Below are 17341 nucleotides of genomic sequence, written 5' to 3' on the forward strand. Positions count from 1 at the left end.
GGGTATAAATTATTTTGCCGGGAAATGATCTCGCGGTGGCGCGGCGCGGCCACGGGGGTGAAGAGGCGGAATAAGGTTAAAGGGAATAAAAAGAGCGGAGCGAGTACCGGGAATCCAACACCGGTTGGCCGCCAGAGGCAGGAACAGACGATCCAGGAGTGGCAGGAGATGGAGTGTGAAACATCGGCCCATCCTTCCTGCCCTTTCCTGCACCGTCTACGATGTCGGAGCTATCGCTTCGCGCTCGGCTAAATCGTGTATCGGGTGTTTGAGGCTCGCACTGCGGAATCCGTTTCTTCGCCGGGAGAACAGGTTAAACTGTTTCGAGAAATGTGCGATAACAATCGAATACCGGCGATTACATTCGTCGCGCCGCAACGTATAGCGCTTTCCCTTTGCGAGATAAACCGGAACGAAGTAAACAAATTCAAATTTTCTATTAATTATGAATTCGATTCATTATAGACTGCGCGGCACAACGAGAAAACAACGGAATAATTTTCCTTTCCCGGCGCAGCGATATATTATATTCTAATTATATGTTGAGAATATCCGATAATGTTGTTACATACGTTGCAACAACAATATCGTATCGTATCGTATTTTCAAATACGACAACTTAATTTAATTTTATTTTATTTCGTCATAATTATAGATACGTCTCCTCGCTCGAAATACTAAAGAACACGAGAAAAAAAAAATAATTGCGGTGTCACCATAACGAAAACTCTAACTTTGCCCGCGAGCCTGATAATGGACCGATCGTCATGAATCTTTCTTTATGGCCTCCGAACTTCTCGAGCACGGTACATAATGCACCACGGTATGCTCGTGGACAGGCATTCGCAGCGACTGCAGCTGCACGTGTGTCCGTGAATCCGAACGCGTGCATACATATGTGCGAGTAAGAGGGAAGATAAGATGGGGGAGCGGCAGGGGAAAGGGTAAGTTACATATTGTAGATACGGGAATACATAGGATAATGTATACGGACCATATCGGTACCTACTGCCCTACTATGTAGGCCACGTGCACTCGAGGACCATGCATCTTCGATAAATACCTTCAGACCTTCGGAAGGCAGCGGGACATAAAGTAAAAAATTTTCCCCGGGACACCGAGACGCCCACGCTGGTCCGCGCGGATTACGTGTCGGGCTGACACGTTGATTTTAGTGGCATAAAAATTCGGACGATAATGAAAGGACCGGTCGGTTATTGCCGGGGCTCCAACTAATAATGACGCTCATTAATTAAACCTCAATAAAACGGCTCCATGGATTCCCTCGTTCTCTTGGAAATTTATAAATGCGTTAACGGCCACGCATATTTATAGATTGAATCCGGCAATAACTAACCGATCGCGCGAGTCTCACGAGCTCTTGCCCCAGCGAATGCAACGGAAGGCAATGCATCGAAAAAACGTAAAATACAATTTTTTTTCTAACAAGCCGGCCATGTGTCAAGATTACGTGTTAAGTTAATGCGCAAAGTGCACAACGATGCCGTATTAAATAAACGGTGTAACAAATAAAATGTCACGGGAGCAAATAAATAATTTCAGTTTAAAAGACTTTTCTCCAAAAATAGAAGCAAAAATTAATATTCGCTGCAGAAACGTGGCTTTTGTTTTGCAACGTACAATTATCCGCATCGGTTATTCGCAAATAATACGATTAACGTAATTGTTTCGTCAAAACTGCGATCTGTTTTCAATTTTGGTAAATCGCTTATTATTGGTACCATGTTGCAATTACATCACTAATGAAATAAAATTCGTGATTAATGCAAGAAGCAATTCCTACGCCTATACATTAACCGAGAGTACGAGTATACATTCCTTGCGCCACACTGTAGTGCTTGGCAAGACGATTATTAAGCGTGCTGCTGGGAATGCTGCGTACCGGGATATTATGCTCAATGCACTAATAACCGCAATTAGTTAACATTCGATTCGCTCAGTCTCTTTCGCCCGTGCAAGTTTATTAACAAATTAACGACTCACGCTCGGAAGGTGGCTTTTGAGACCGCGCGATTTATGTTGCCAATTAAAAGCGGTGGCATGTACACCAGTGCAAGTACACGCTTTACATCATGGCAAGTTTTAATGGCAGCATCCACCTCGCGTCATGGCTCGCGTTTTCGGTTTGCCTCGGAAAGGAAAAGGTGAGAGCATCGAGTTTTCTTCCTTTACGATCGCTACTTTACCGCTACCGTCGAACGCTTTGGCACGGAGAAACAACAAACATCCTGTGACTCGGAGGTGAAAAGACGAGTGTTCCGTAACCGTACATAAAATACCCATCGACTGCAAGTCGCGACATTCTCGGTACCCGTTCCAAGGCACCGATATATATTCTCATACGACGAAAGGCACCGAGCAAAACGATATCCCACAGGAGCAATACTCGAATCGACGCAAACAACGACGCATCCCGAGTTATAAGACCGGCCAACGGTGCAGTCACCGGAATGTCCGATAATAATTCAATAGCCAGTTATTTATCGGTAATTCGGTGGTCGTTCCAATATCGCCAGGTGGGCGACCTGGCGCGTAGGATCACGCGGAGAAAAAAGGGAGGCAAGAGTAAGAGTAAGAGGAGAGAGAGAGAGAGAGAGAGAGAGAAAGCGAGAGCTCCGTAGTCGAGAGAAATCGAGAAATGTGGGACGGAGGGTGCCATTAATTTGGCAGCCGTTGTTCGACTCGCCCACTGGGCCCCTCTCTCGTCCCTGTTCTCTTCTGCAAGCCTTAGCCTACGTTCGAATTTCTCGGCTAACGTCGAAACTACACATGGCGCAATATAAGTCTGTTTCTCCCGTCAATTCCTCCCTCCCGGTCCTCACCACTCTCCCGCATTCGCGCACCCGCGCACTGCACGTACACTTTTGTTCCCTCCCGATTTTTCTCCACCCCGCGAAATTCCTTTCACCACCAACTTTTTCTTCCTTTCCCTTTGCCATTCCCATTCCTCGAGCCCTTATTGCCTCTATCAACGTGTCCTGCTTGATTTATACATCTATATGTTCCGTTCTGCTCACCGTAAATGGAGGAAGAAAGGAAGAGGTAAACAGCGACGTGTAATGCGTAACCATGCGAGGGGGACTCACCTTAACGACGCTACATGGATACGATAGGATCGTCTCGGATAAGTAGACGCAATATCATCCGCATCATGCGTTATATATTGTATCGGGGAGATGTTGAATGCGTAAGAACAAAAGTCATATTTACGGCCAAGACATAGGAACTTCCCAGGAAGATTCACATATACATTAAATTGCGATCAATAATCATATTATTTAGCCTGTCTTATAAAAATTCTTTCCCTAAATCAATAGACACATTAAATTAGAGAAATATTGTGACTGGCATGACGATTAACTGATTAAAGAGCATATTGTCAAGTCGCCTCTAAGAAAATAAATTTCTCTTCACGGCCGCTAGAGAAAATTTGCCAACACATACATCTCGTGCGTCCCGTGACAAACTTGGTATGGGAACACCTGTTATAAATTTTATCTAGGACCCGCAGGATCGCAGTAACATAGAATGAAGGGGGACAGTACATTGTGTGCGCGCGCGAGAATCCCATCGTCCGATTCGTGAACCCCGAGATTAAACCTAGTCGACAAGAGAAGCTGTCGGAGAGGGGGGGGGGGGGGGGAGAGCGCGTTACTTCCCGTTCGCGCACTGTTATCTTTTTTTCTTTTTTTTATATAGCTCACCGCTACGGCTCGCTGCGAGCCCGACGTTTCGCGTGGCTTTACGCGTTAATCCCTTAAGCGCGATCGTCGTGTAAACTCGAAGAGCTTCGGGATCGGATTAATACCAAGGCAAATACGAGCTGTTAAATACGCCATGCACTGCGTGGAGCGATGACAAACTACTATTCATGTTCGATAAATGTCATATACGCTATGTGAGCAACTTGAAAGCTGTATTTGTAACATGAATAATTTGTCACATTTGCTTGCGGATTCTTCTTGATAGACACACACACACAACCCGCGTTCTTATCTTTCATCTCTGTCGATATTCATATTTCGCAATTTTCGTATAGAATAGCAGTGTAAAAATAACTCATAATATAATTTATAATAATATCGCAAATAGAGATTGATAATATATGATAACACCGACAATTCTCATACAGTATAGAGAAATCTTAGTGAAATTTTATCGTGAAAGACGTCGCGAGACACGTTAATATTATAATTGCAATCTCGGATATAGTAAAAAAATCCAAATAAAACAAAATAAAAAATAAACAGAATAAATAAATATATATTAGCACATATATTTCTGATGAAAGTTACGTTTCAGCACCTTACTGCAACGAGTAGGAATATACACGTGTGCCTTCGCCGCATCTTAAGCGCAAACCGGAATCCACAAATATAAACTACATCTACTGACAGTAATTTAATTGACACACCGCCGCTCGCGTGCAAGAATGAACCACCGTGATATTAATTACAGCCGGTCGAGAACAATCTCGGCTCGTCGTATTTTGTTAATTCGCGCGTCTCGCCGACGATAATAATATTTTCTTGAGAGCCCGGCGTCCTTCTCGCATAAAGCACGCGCGCCATACGCCGCGCATTCCTCCGAAGAAACCGGGAACGACCCGGCGTGCGTGCCACGTCACACGAAACCAGCCCTCGAGAGCGCCTTTATGATATGTTTAATAGCGGGACCATCGGTCCGGTATCTATCCCCGCTCGCTTCCCTCCTCGGTCCCCTTCCCACCGGTTTCATCCTTGATCTTTCGCGGCCCTCGCGATTATTAATGGCACTATCCGCGGACGGTCACCACCCAGCGCAAGAGCCGGAGATGGGCACCGATATTGTTTCATGCTTTATTTATTTACACACCGCGACGTGACGTGCGATCGCTCCGATAGCGGTCAGACACGGATTTATGAAGTGCGCCGCGAAAAGAAGACCTTAGCGCCCTTCGGTCAGTCTCGAGAGCTGGTCGGTAGATATCTCGACAAGGTGACGAGGATCGATCGGCTGACAGTATTATCGAAACATTGTAAGAGGAAGCGAGATAAACCTTACCTCCGGGATGCGCGCGGATCGAAACGATATATCAAACCCGATAGGGCGATGTATTCGAAATAAATTGGTAGTGTTGGTACTCACCTGAAACAGAAAAAAAATAACATCGTGGATTAGAAAAATATATAACAATGCGAAACGAAGAAATGCAATACAGGTACAATTCTGTCATACTGTAATAGAATCTTGAATTTTTCAAATAACAATATTAATGAGCAATTTAACTATTATAACAATACTCTCTGAAATTGCTAAGGATACTCTCCCTAATTGCGAAATCATATATTAATTATCGCGATACGTAATTATTAAAGCTTTCGCGAGGTATTTTTAATCGTCGTTTTAGCAATACGAGAGAATAAGATCGCGTTGAAATGTGAAAATAATTACTCGCGCCCGTGAACATAACATCTACGGCTCTGCAATTACGTGACGTATATAACCCCGGTAGTTATAGCGAGCCCCATTCGGGGTTTCCCGCGGGAACCCGCAAACTTGATGTTCTTGTGGCATAGGCTACGACTGAGGTGGGCTAAGGCCGGTGGTCATTCTGGACTTTGGCAAGATGCAGAGCAAACGCGGCTCACCGAGCCGGTAGATCAACAAATTCAGGATGCCCGCGATTATCGGATACCGGTGTCGACAAACATCAATTTCCTGTGCGTACCGGTATCGCGCGAACTCGAAGATATTTACGTAGTTCGTAGCTACTTCCTCGATTTGCTCAAAGCATAAAGCACATCACGAGACATACTGCCGTCGCAACAGACGTTTCTAGAGGAGCTCGAGAAATATTCAACTATAAGCTTCTACGCTATTATATTTTATATATGTACGAGTTTATGTATCTGAAACTTCATAGAAAAATGTCAATTTCAAAAATATCGAAAAATTTGCTATAACGATGACTTCTGAAATAAAGTGAGTGACTGTCTGATAAATAAAATAATGAAAATTATTGAAAAGACAATGGAGAAAAATGGGTTAATTATATCAATAAAACACGATTAAGACATATATGATATTTTTGATGAAACCAAGTAGAATTTCTGGTTATTATAATAAGATTCAAAACTTTATAGCTAAAACGTTTGACAGACTTTATTATAATTCGATAATTTCTAAAGGATTTCTATTAGACTTATGAGTTAAATTCAGATTTCCAATTAAATTCCTTTTTTTCACAATTTCTCAATTCAACAGAATCTTACTTGAGATTTTGGCGGAAGTGATGCGAATAGTTCTCGGGGTGAGACGATCTTAAAGGCGGTTATAACCCAAGATTCCAATCGGTTAGAGTATGGATCGTCGAATCCTGAAATCCGGTACATTAACCGACCACAAAGCGTACGGCTTTGTGGCGCGAATCGCTCGTAAACCGCGCAAACGTCGTTCACGACGCTTCGTACCCACTAACTCCGTTTAACTATCGCATCTAAAAAAACAGTCTATTTTTTACGTGATTCAAATGCAACTGCAGGACTAGAAAATCGCGGATCATTAAAAGACGGACCTTCGAACAGTATTCATCTTGTGTTGTATCGCGAGGGGAAAATGGGAGGAAGTCGCCACATTGATTTGAACTCTTGTAGAAGAATCGTTACGTGGGAGGACACTTTCATTTTCTTCGAGAAACTTTCATTCACGTCGAATCCGTCACATCGCGTATTCAGACGTTATTTTTACGCTGGGCAAGATAATCGACGTGCCAAATTGCGCGACCTATTATTCATATATCTGGCAACGAGTGTCGGAGAATTTCTTGCCGCTCAACATTTTTTCGTCGTAATAGCGGCGAATACCGATTGTGACACATTTAGGTCGTCCGTAATATAGGGACGAAATGTTCCTATCTGTGGATCGGTAGTTACTGCCGCATGGCCGGTCGAAAATTGAAATGTCAATTCGTATTTACGTAACATTCGTAACCTCGCCAAAAATGTAAAAAAGTACTCTTCGTACGATTACTTCGGCGTCTCGCCATTCGTCTAATGTCCGTGTGCGACGGTGTAGAAAATGTTGAGGCCGACGTACGTTTTACAGCTACTTCTAGCGTCCGGCAGAGAGGTTTTAAGTAGAAATCAAATCCGTAATGGCTCTATAGCCAGTCAAAGTCGGGCCGCTTGCGTATATACGAACGAAATGGGCAATTTTATCGCGATAAATCGTTACCTTCTGTACGCAAAGCGGATTCGCTTCGACTATTACTACGGCTAAGTGCCGAGAGATACGACAGATTGATAAAAATCCGAATTCTCGTCCGAGTTTTATTACGCTTCGTACAAAAAAATCCAATCGATAATAAACGCCTTTAACTCATAATAAATAATAACAATTACTTAAAAACTAAAATATGCGCTTTAATTAAAATACAATTATTTGACTGAAATGTTTTTTTTTTATTTTATTTCCTGAAAATGATCGCTTCTTTACGTATTTGCAGATATTCGCGGTATCCAAAGAAGTACCAATTATTATTCCTTATTCTTGTTGCTTCCGACGCATTAACGAGACATCCCATTTAACGAACCTTCCCTTCCTCAAATTGATTAACCGTCCTCGCCGTGTTCTCAACCACCGTGCAAACGTTTGTATCGCTGAACGCGATAGTAAGAAACGCACCGCGCTCTTGTGACATATTTGCAAGTCCTCGTCGTATATCAGCATTAATATCTCGCGCGACAATAACGCGGAGTAGCACAATCGGATAATGAATGTATATGCTTTCGAGAATACGGGGTGAGACAGGAAGGGACAGATAACATAAAACGCAACTAGTTTCGCGCACAAAGCACGTAAGCGCGGCTTCTGATCGGAGTTTCATTGCGACGCGCTGGCACGATGTGCGTGTATGTGCGCGCGCGTTTGGCGTGCAGTCATCTCGAAGATCGAATATATACCTGCCTACCTGGCGGAATTCCTCCACGGATCAGTAGCCCCGCGATAGGCAGTACAGGTACCGGTAATGTCACGGCACGCTCGGATACCCTCTGGGTCGAATCGCTATAGCACACGTACGACCTCGTCGTCGTCGTCGTCGTCGTCGCCGCTGGGGAGCGGGACGTCGTTGGGGAAGAAACGGGCCGGGGAGCGTATGCTACGTGGTAGCACGAAGTGCCAATAATATCTTCATGGCACGTCGTGTCGGGAAGATATACTCGGTGCTCGGGTACATCTAGAAGCGATAGCTAGTCCACCGTCGCTCTCGGTATACCTGTGGGACGATCGCGTGTAAGGAAAATAAGGAGAGTAAGACGCCTCTCCTACCCTCCCCCCCTTTCTCTTTCTCTCTTTCTCCCGCTTTCTTCTCTCCTCTCTTGGTGGAAGGCGGCAAGATGTCCCCTTTAACGACCACGTCGAAGACGCGCCGTTACCAGAGAAATATTCGCAATCAAAGTGGCCGTGGCTGTGGGAATGATATCTGAGATCCCGCGCCGTCGTACGCACATGCTCAATGACCAATGGATGATCGCTATCGGCGATATGACAGGCATCGAGAAGATATGCATATAAATAGCCGAACTCGCGTCGCTGTTGTGCAAACATCACGATCTTGTCTCGCGGGGATATCTCGATGCCGCCGATCACATTGTTACGGCCGGCGCGTCGTTCGATCGGAAATCGATGGACGGGGATGACTCTGGATTTTATATCCTTCCCCGGAGCGCGATGAAAAATGACCGCGATCAAATGGCGCGCGGCTTTTAAGGCTAATGGATAACTTGGAGGATCTCGGAATGCGCAGCGCGGATCGCGCTTTATCGAACGGTCTGAGGGTCGCGGAGGAGGAAGGCAGACTCGGGTTGTGAAAAACTTGGTATTTCCGTGGAGGAAATACGGTATCCCGGACAGAGTGAGGCGTAACACCGATCTTTGTAAAACAGGATATAAAACGACATTACAGCGATAAGCGTGTCACTACGACGACGTAACGACCGTCTACGCGTCTCGGAGCACGTAATAAAAACGGAACTTGCTCGCGAAAGTATTTTTTTTTAATCCACAATATCCTGTTACGTGTATCGCAGCAAGCAACCTTATGGTTATAAAGCTAAATCGAGATACGAAATAATCATAGTAAAACAATAATTGAAAAAAAAAAGGAAAATCAACGTAAAACGAACCGCTTATTCTCTCATTTCTCCATCACTTTGCTCGGGGTTAAACTAATTTTCTGCGTGTAAGATCTTCTCGCTAAATACAGATCCTCCTGCAGGAATGCCTGAATTAATAAGAATTAAAGGTTGCGTTAATTACGACGCCAATAACGTCGAACCTCCCACCAATAATTCCGCGTTCGTGGAAATCCGCATGCTCCAACGCCGCCGAGTCAATGATCTCATGTGGAAAAATCCCAGGGCAATTAACCTTACGCCGCGCGTACAGCTCGGTGCAGAAAAGTGAGACGCTTGAAAGGCTGCGATCGCATGAACGCACACGTACATACCGACGCATCGCCAACCCGACCCGGGGAAATATTCCGTATCGTACGAATGCGTGCATACAAACGTACGGACGCTGGCGATAGAATGCAATATTGTGCAAGGTACTAATTACGGGCGAGAAGAAAAACGGCGTGGGGTCGCGATCCCGACGCTCAGCTCGGCACGACGGAGAATTCCAACCGGCTCAGGTCAGACGTATTGAACGCACGTGTCGTAAAAAAAGAAATATAAAAAAATGATAAATAAATCGCGCGCTGCCCGCCGCGCAACATTTACGCGACGCGAGCGTTTGCGAGGCGCGTTTGCGTGCGTGCGTGCGTGCGCCGCACGCGCGAGCGCGAATCAGTGTAAGTGAAATAGGGGGTGCAAGCAAGGGCTGCCATGGGGGTGGGGATATCCCTTGCACCCTGCTGCCGCGGTCGTGTAATTATGTCGTGATTTATAATGATGGCGGGCAGTCGCCGGTGCGCAATTCATCTACTAAATGAAACGCCCGAACCTTGTTACGCCGAGTTCGTCACTGCGGCGGATCCTCGGCTTTTGTACGCACTGATTACGCGTATCAGCGCGAGAATGAGTTATGGTGCTCGCGCGGTCAGATTGAAAATAGATAAAAGTCCGATAAGAGAGTGGAAACGCAGATTGCAGTCATCTAAAACAGTCATCCAATACCGTTTAGTTTAATTTCTCTCTTATTTTACGAGAAATCGGAAACGCTCGGAAAATGTTTGGAATGAATAAAATAAAAAGGCAACAAGTAATAATTGTCGTTATTGCTTCGGTATAAGGACAGCTACCTGTGGCTAGATCGAATTATTCAAATAATATTTAACGACCGCTCCGAAGAGGAGAAGCGCATAATGTGACGTTGATGTGCTCAGTAATATAGTTACAAAGCGTAGTCTTATCCGCAGAGCGAATACAAAACCTCGGAAGCAAGTTCCAGAATTCCGGTAAGTCGCGGCCAAGTTTAGAAGTTATGTTGGCGCTGCGACAAGTCGCTCGCAGCTTCCCGGAGACTTACTTCCGAATGCAGCCACGGTGACGTGAAAACAATTCACGAGAATAGAGAGTCATTAAGATATCTAAGACCGCAGTCATTATGACAAGAAGCTTATACCTCGAGTAAGTAATAACGCTGATTAAACTTACATAACAGTAACAAAGCGGTGTTTCCAACTTTATGCAAAAGGATTTAGCCGCGAACAACGTTAAGCACGTTTGCATATTTTCGAAAGGGTAACACCGCATCAGTTCGTTACGAGATAATTAATACCGTAACAATTAGTAACGGGATAATTAGTAACGTGAATAAATTACTTTTGTGTTCGATGAAAAGAGATATTTTTTTATATTCGCAAAGATCATCGAAAAACCGATAAGAGGGAGAAAAAAAATGGGGTCGCGTTCGCGACCTTACTTTGCCACAAAAGAGCTACGTCGAGGGTCGACGTGACAGTAATGACCAGAACACGCATCTATGAGAAATATCACAACGTTGGATGGCGCAATAAAAAGCCCGCCCTTTATCAAATCCCGCTTTCCTCTTCAACTGCAGCCGACCGTCGATCATGGACAGTAGCGCGCGATCCACCGGCAGATGCGCGGTCATCAATCGTGACTCGATGCAAACGACGTCAAAAATGTGCAAGGCTGAATTTTTCCCGGATGAATCATCGCTTCCGTGGGACACACTGACGATGGCTGCCGTTTTGCACCCCCTTCGGAAACACGCCCCGCGACGTCCGAAGCACCGGCGCGTTGTGGGATCGTTCCACTTCCATCCGCGGCGATCTCTCCCCCTCTCTCTCTCTCTCTCTCTCTCTCTCTCTCTCTATTTACGATCCATCTCGGTGGTACGTAAGAACCTCATACATCACGTTCTGTTTAATTTCCATTCATGTGCGCGTCATCATCGGCGTCTATATGAATCCTGGAAACTGACGTCTTGATATGCAGCATCCCTTTGGCGTCGTTACGATTCACGAGATCTAAAGACATATACATATACAGTGTGCACTCTACTAAATTTGAGTGAGTTGTCTAGCCGACAAGATGTCACGGGGTCAATAAAATCCCCATTGTACACGACGTAGGATATAACGGAGATACATTTTCTCCTCTCGTATTCCATACACCGGCGGACATTTAGAACGACTAAGTCGCCTAGAGCTGTATACGCGCTAGTTGGAAATAGTTCGCCGAGAACGTCAAGCAGTCGCATCAGTGGTCGCGTTCGGTAATCACGGATGGGTTTCGCCACTTTGACTCGCAGACGACGACTCCGGCAGTGAGCGGATGGTGCCTGAGATTGACTGCGGGCATACCGGGCGATAGGAGAAACCTGCTGCATTACGCTGTTCCAAAGAGCATCGCTCTCGGCCGTTACCGAGGGATCGCGCAGTTACAGCGGCGAACTGTTCAGCCAACTGCGTTGATTACGCTTGAAGACACCGAGAGTGATACTCTCTATTCCTGTGGCCACCCCTTCCCACTTCCCGAGAATTCTCCCGTCATTTCACCATCAGGAATTGAGAAATTCCATGTCTCTGATCTTTTCCGTCTTCCTCGTCAATGTACCACCTACGCCCCGCGTTTCCGCCTAATCCTCGATCTTGATCCTCCCGATGGAGCCTTTCACCTGTAATTCCTTTCTTTCGCCGTGCCCTCTCAGAGTCTATGAGGCTAAGTGCGCGCCGTCTCCTTCATGAGTTCAGCCATTCTCCTGGTCCGTTCATAGTCTCGTCGTCGGAACCTTCTATGTTTTTTTAAGTAGGTAGGATAAGGTCGTTAATGAAATTCCCTCCTGGCCGACGAGGGAACTTCCTCTCCGCCAGCGCCACGGTGTTTTTCATCACGGCGCTTCTTGAAAAGGATCTACGGAGGTGGACCGAACGGAAGTACTGCTCTTCCTTCGGGGGATGATGAAAGAGGGTAGAGAGATAGGATGAACGAAAGCTTCGAGAGTCGCCTGTCACGCGGACCGAGATTGCCCGCTTCTTTCTACTACCACTCCGCTGCCTCTCCCACGACTCCTAATTCCGATGGTTACCCGCACAAATGATGTGGAACGAGCAAAACATTGGGATCTCGTCGGCTCTCCTATCCCTGTCTCTAGATAAGATAAGAGGGAGTCACGCGCTATCGCCTTGCAGAGTTCAATGTTCGTGCGCTTGCTGCCGTGCGACTTCTTGCTCAACTACTGCTTAACTACTTGCAAAGATCGTCATTTCTAAATTACGCGACCTTAATCAGCATCCATGTATTTAATACTTAGAAAATTGAGTAGCTGAATGATACAGTGTGACTTCAAGTGATAAAGATGGTTATATTATTACGTGCAAAAATCTGTGCGATACTTTCACTCGAATACTAGTGGAATTGACTGCGAAAAATCAGTGCGTAAAACGGCACGGTATGTACGTCGGCTTACGCGACATGCGTCTGTCGTATGATTTGCATCGACGCATGATACGTACGGTGTAATGGAGCGGCGGGGCCGAGCAATTAAATTCCAATTTAATAAAGGCACCGGGGGAATGTCGACGCCGCGGCGAAGTTTCATTTCAACGGGGGCTGGAATCCCGAGCGTGCGACCGTGCCGCATCGGGGATGGTATGTGTACACGTACGTACGTTTAACGGCTGCGTTTCGCAGCCGAGAGACGAATCAATCACTGCGCCACGCAAAGCGATCGCGAATGCCGGTATTCGATGCTCAACAACCGACGGATAGTTTCAGCGCTGCCGAAAAAGTTCTTTGACTGCTGTAGCAACCTAAGCGTTCCCGAATTGCGAGATTCGATTATTTGACGACGATGAGAAAGTAATTTCAGTTGAATAGCGTTGCGCGTCGATTGCTCGAGACGAACAACGGACAAAACGGAAATGCGTAGAACGCTAGATTGGAGTACTGGGCTTATCTGGCTTTAAAATTTTGAACATTTAAATAAAAATAAATTTTGTTAAATAAAACAGTAACACGCTTGATGCAATTCAGTAAAAATATTCCAACCGCAGTAAAAATATTTTTTCACTGATTATCGCCAATGACCGAGATAGTTGATAAATGTGACAATATGAAAAAGCGTGAGCGCATTGCAGGGTCGGCGATATTTTTCGATGACCAACGTGAGGTACCAATAGTCGTATATTTATTTGAAACCCATATTTGTCCAAAGCCTAATATTTGCGGACCGTTCAAAGACCATGGTTTTGGAGAAACAGCTGAGTAAAGAAAGAAGTATATAAACTTTCAAAATCAACAATAATTCAAAATGAAATTTTCGCAATTTAATTTACTACACTGCAAAAACTATTAGCAAATATTTCATCTGTTATTTATAAATATAAAAAAATAAAACATTCCAAATTTATTTTGTATCTGAATTTGTATACCTTTTCACAGTACAATTAATTCAGTATTGTTAAACGATAAAGTTAGAGAAATACTCATATAACTCATTATTAAAAAAAAAAAAACAATCTTAAATTTGTAAAAAAATATAAGCCTGCTATTTGATACAATTGCAAAAGACCTTTATATGTTCAACTGTTCACATTTCTATAACGAGTTAACAGGATTCCAAGAACAGCATGGATCGAAGAGAAAAAGCTCGAGGGGAGACTTGCGGGGAACATGGGATATAAAGGAACGATTCGGAAGCAATTCGGTAAGTACATGTCGATTTATGTCCGGGAATCGCCGATAGCTCACCTACGCCATTTTCTTTCCCTCCCCCCACATTCACCGGGTTTTGCCGCCGGATCGCCGAGGATAGCGCCATAAGAGATCCGCGGATGTTATTGTATGAGAACGACGATCGTTCCCAGCCTCCCCACCATATTTTATACAACCGGTATATAACGTGTAGAAGAACGTTCCCGATGGTCTATCTTATGACGTTATTTGCGGAGTGGCTCGAATGGATGGGCCGTCGACTGTCGATCCGTCGTGGCGTTCGAAACCAGGAGAGACGACCGACAAACTTCGTCCAAGGAATGATGAGGAGCCTTTTTTCCTAGATTACACGAAACATTCGGCCGACATTTCACGCGAGTGGTGAAGCAGCACGGAGTGGATTCCACGGTGCGGCAACGGGGATTTCATTCTGCGAGAGACCTTCGATTTCATCTACCGTAGAGATCGTAAATACCATCGTTTCCAACAACGTTCATTTGGTGATACTAGATAATGGTATTGAATGGATTTTTTATACCGCATATATTCTCGTAGATAAAAAGCTTGTGACAAATGCATGTTGCTGAAATTTATTGTGCATAAAATGATAATGTAAGTTGTGGCATCACAAAAATGTAATGTATGATCAATATAATCACGAAAATATAATGTATGATGAAACACATTATTCCACGAAGCACAACTATTTCGAAAATTTATCCTTAGAAAAAGAAAATATTAAAAATAAATTTTTATATTATCGTAATATTTTTTCTTTCTACTCTTTGTATAAGTTTGTATTAAAAATTTAATAACGATAATAATAAAGAAATAACTTGACTAGATTTAATAAATTGACTTTTATCTCAAAAATTTTATTCGATATATTCATAATTGCTTTGAAATATCGATCATAAAATATACATAACGCAATTACAAAAATAAATTAAAATAAAGGCATAATTGTCCTCGAATTTTATACTTGATCTGGTTATGCATTATCATGCCTTTTGATCCGCAATAAGCCTCATAGCGGCACGCAAATTATTCAGATGAGTTTGCAGCTGGTGAATAATCCGGTTGCGCGGTGACGGGCCAATGTTTTTCATGCGGCTATCCCTCATTTAGCTTATCTCTGATTCTGACTAAGACTAATGCGGGCGATTCGCTCGATCGTTTGTAACCCCCTCCTGACCCTCGTGGCTACCTCGCACTCATTTACCCCCGGGGGCCACCCTCGGTCCTTTGCTGACTAACACGCTCTCATTTATCCGTAAGGAACCAATGCCCGTCGCGTAGATATTAGTTCGAGGAAACGTCAGGATCATTCACGTCGGAAAATAAAAAAAAAAATAAAAAAAACGCTGTCAGAAATCACGTTCTATCTCTTAAATTTAAAACGTCAAATTTTTACATGGCAAAATAAATTCGACGAATCTGCTTCTCAGCGAAGAACTGCAGAATAACAAGAAATTGTGCAGACACCTTTCCGTTGAAAAGTTGGCGCAAAGAGACATCTCAGATTGACGTAACTTATGTCACGATTGTTTTCGAATTGCGGCGCCATCAAAGTCTCGTTTTCCAGTACTCGAAAGAGGACTGGAAACGATCGCGGAGGTTTTCTCGCTTTCGCCGGTGCTATATGACTCGTGTAACTGCCGCCGGTGCCCCCGGACGTTCTCTATGCTCGAATAACGTTGCACTCACTCGGGGGTTTACGCCCTGGCGCTTCTTTCTCTCGATATCGACTTTTAACGATCGGAACGAGGAAAACCGGCTATGAGACCAGAAGTGGTTGCGCCCGGGAAAAACGTGTGGAAAAACGTCCGGCCCTATCTTACGACTTACATTTCTTTTTTTTTTTACGGCGAACCGCAAAGCCTCCGCGATCCGAGATGAGACTCTTCGTGACACGTTCCCGTATAATTTCGCCGGACCGCGAGGCAATATAAAATAAAATTGGCGCGACTGAATAAAATAAAAGTAACTAGCAGCACGGCCATTACCCTAATAATCGTCTGCTCCCCGCACCCTACCAGACAAGTATTTCACATTGCGTGAATACGGATCGATGCCGATGTCGAACTGGTTCTTCGTTCTCTTCGTAAGTTTCTATCCGTCTCTGTGTATCCTCTTCCCGGAACGCGTTTCCCAGCGCCTTTTTCTCCTTCTGCCTATACACTTCTTTCTCTCTTCCCCTCTTTCGCTCCGTCTGCCTCCTGCCTCTCTCTCTTTCTCCTCTCCGCCGTTCTCTTCGTTTAATTTCTTTTCCGACCTCACGTTTCTATATCACCGGATCCTGGATCCTACATCAGGCGGCTCACACGCGATTTACTAAGAAATTCATTGGCTAATGAAATTAAATTCCTGCCCGCCGTTCGTCTCACTCCACGAGGGTCCTTCGTGTCGTAGTTTATGCGCCGTATTGAGTTCCGCGAGTTCCACATCTCGTTGTCCTCCCGTTTCGCTCTTCTCTCTTGATATCGTACGCCAAAGCCGAGCGCAAAAAGTAATCCAAATAATTCTCTTTGCACGCTCCCCTCCCATCTTTCCCTACCCTCCGGCTACCCATCGCGCATCGCTCGGCAAACGGTACGAAGAAAATGAAAATGGCGAAATCTGTTCCGATGGAGAAATAAAGGAAAGACGGAGAGAAAAAATGTCGACTCCACAGTCGGTTCTCACACCTTGCGCCTCGCGCAAATAATTGGAACGTGCTGAACCGCTCGAGTTCTCGGGTACTCTTTTAATTTCGCTCCCGGCCTCCCTTAATTCGTCGCAGGTAGTTAGAGAAGACACTCCCAGAACTATTTCCCTCGCTCCTATCGTCTTCGCGTGCCTTCCGTTCTCGTCTGCGCATTGCATTAACTTGCGAGCGGAATCTCGCCGGGGAGTCTGCCGGTTCGAATCACTGCGGCGAGATTTTTAAATAAACATCGAGGAGAGAGGCAAAGTGAGGTCCGATGTTGACTCCTCGAAACTTAAGCGCCACGCGCCTTCTTCGACTTCTTCCGGAATAACTACTCTTGACATAAGGAGATTTTTCCTCGCTCTTTCCCAACTTCCTCTATCTACTTCAAAGATCTTTAATTTCGATAGCGCCGCGTGAAATTTAGCAGCAAATTTGCGATTGAATTCAAGGTTTTAATAGC

The 17341-nt window shown here is 44.8% G+C and overlaps 1 long non-coding RNA gene across 7 annotated transcripts in view; it reads right to left on the minus strand.

Moving 5' to 3' along the window:
- The window catches only part of LOC118647587, a 440336-nt gene that overhangs the window by 330789 nt on the left and 92206 nt on the right, over positions 1 to 17341 (minus strand). The window contains exon 3 of one of the 7 annotated variants that reach the window (XR_004964781.1): positions 634 to 5148. The exons of the other annotated variants lie outside the window; for them this stretch is intronic. This is a non-coding gene — a long non-coding RNA (uncharacterized LOC118647587). Of the gene's footprint in view, positions 1 to 633; positions 5149 to 17341 lie in introns of those variants that run through there. 7 annotated transcript variants of the gene reach the window in all.

This window comes from Monomorium pharaonis, chromosome 10, assembly GCF_013373865.1.
Source record: "Monomorium pharaonis isolate MP-MQ-018 chromosome 10, ASM1337386v2, whole genome shotgun sequence".
Lineage (NCBI taxonomy): Eukaryota > Metazoa > Arthropoda > Insecta > Hymenoptera > Formicidae > Monomorium > Monomorium pharaonis.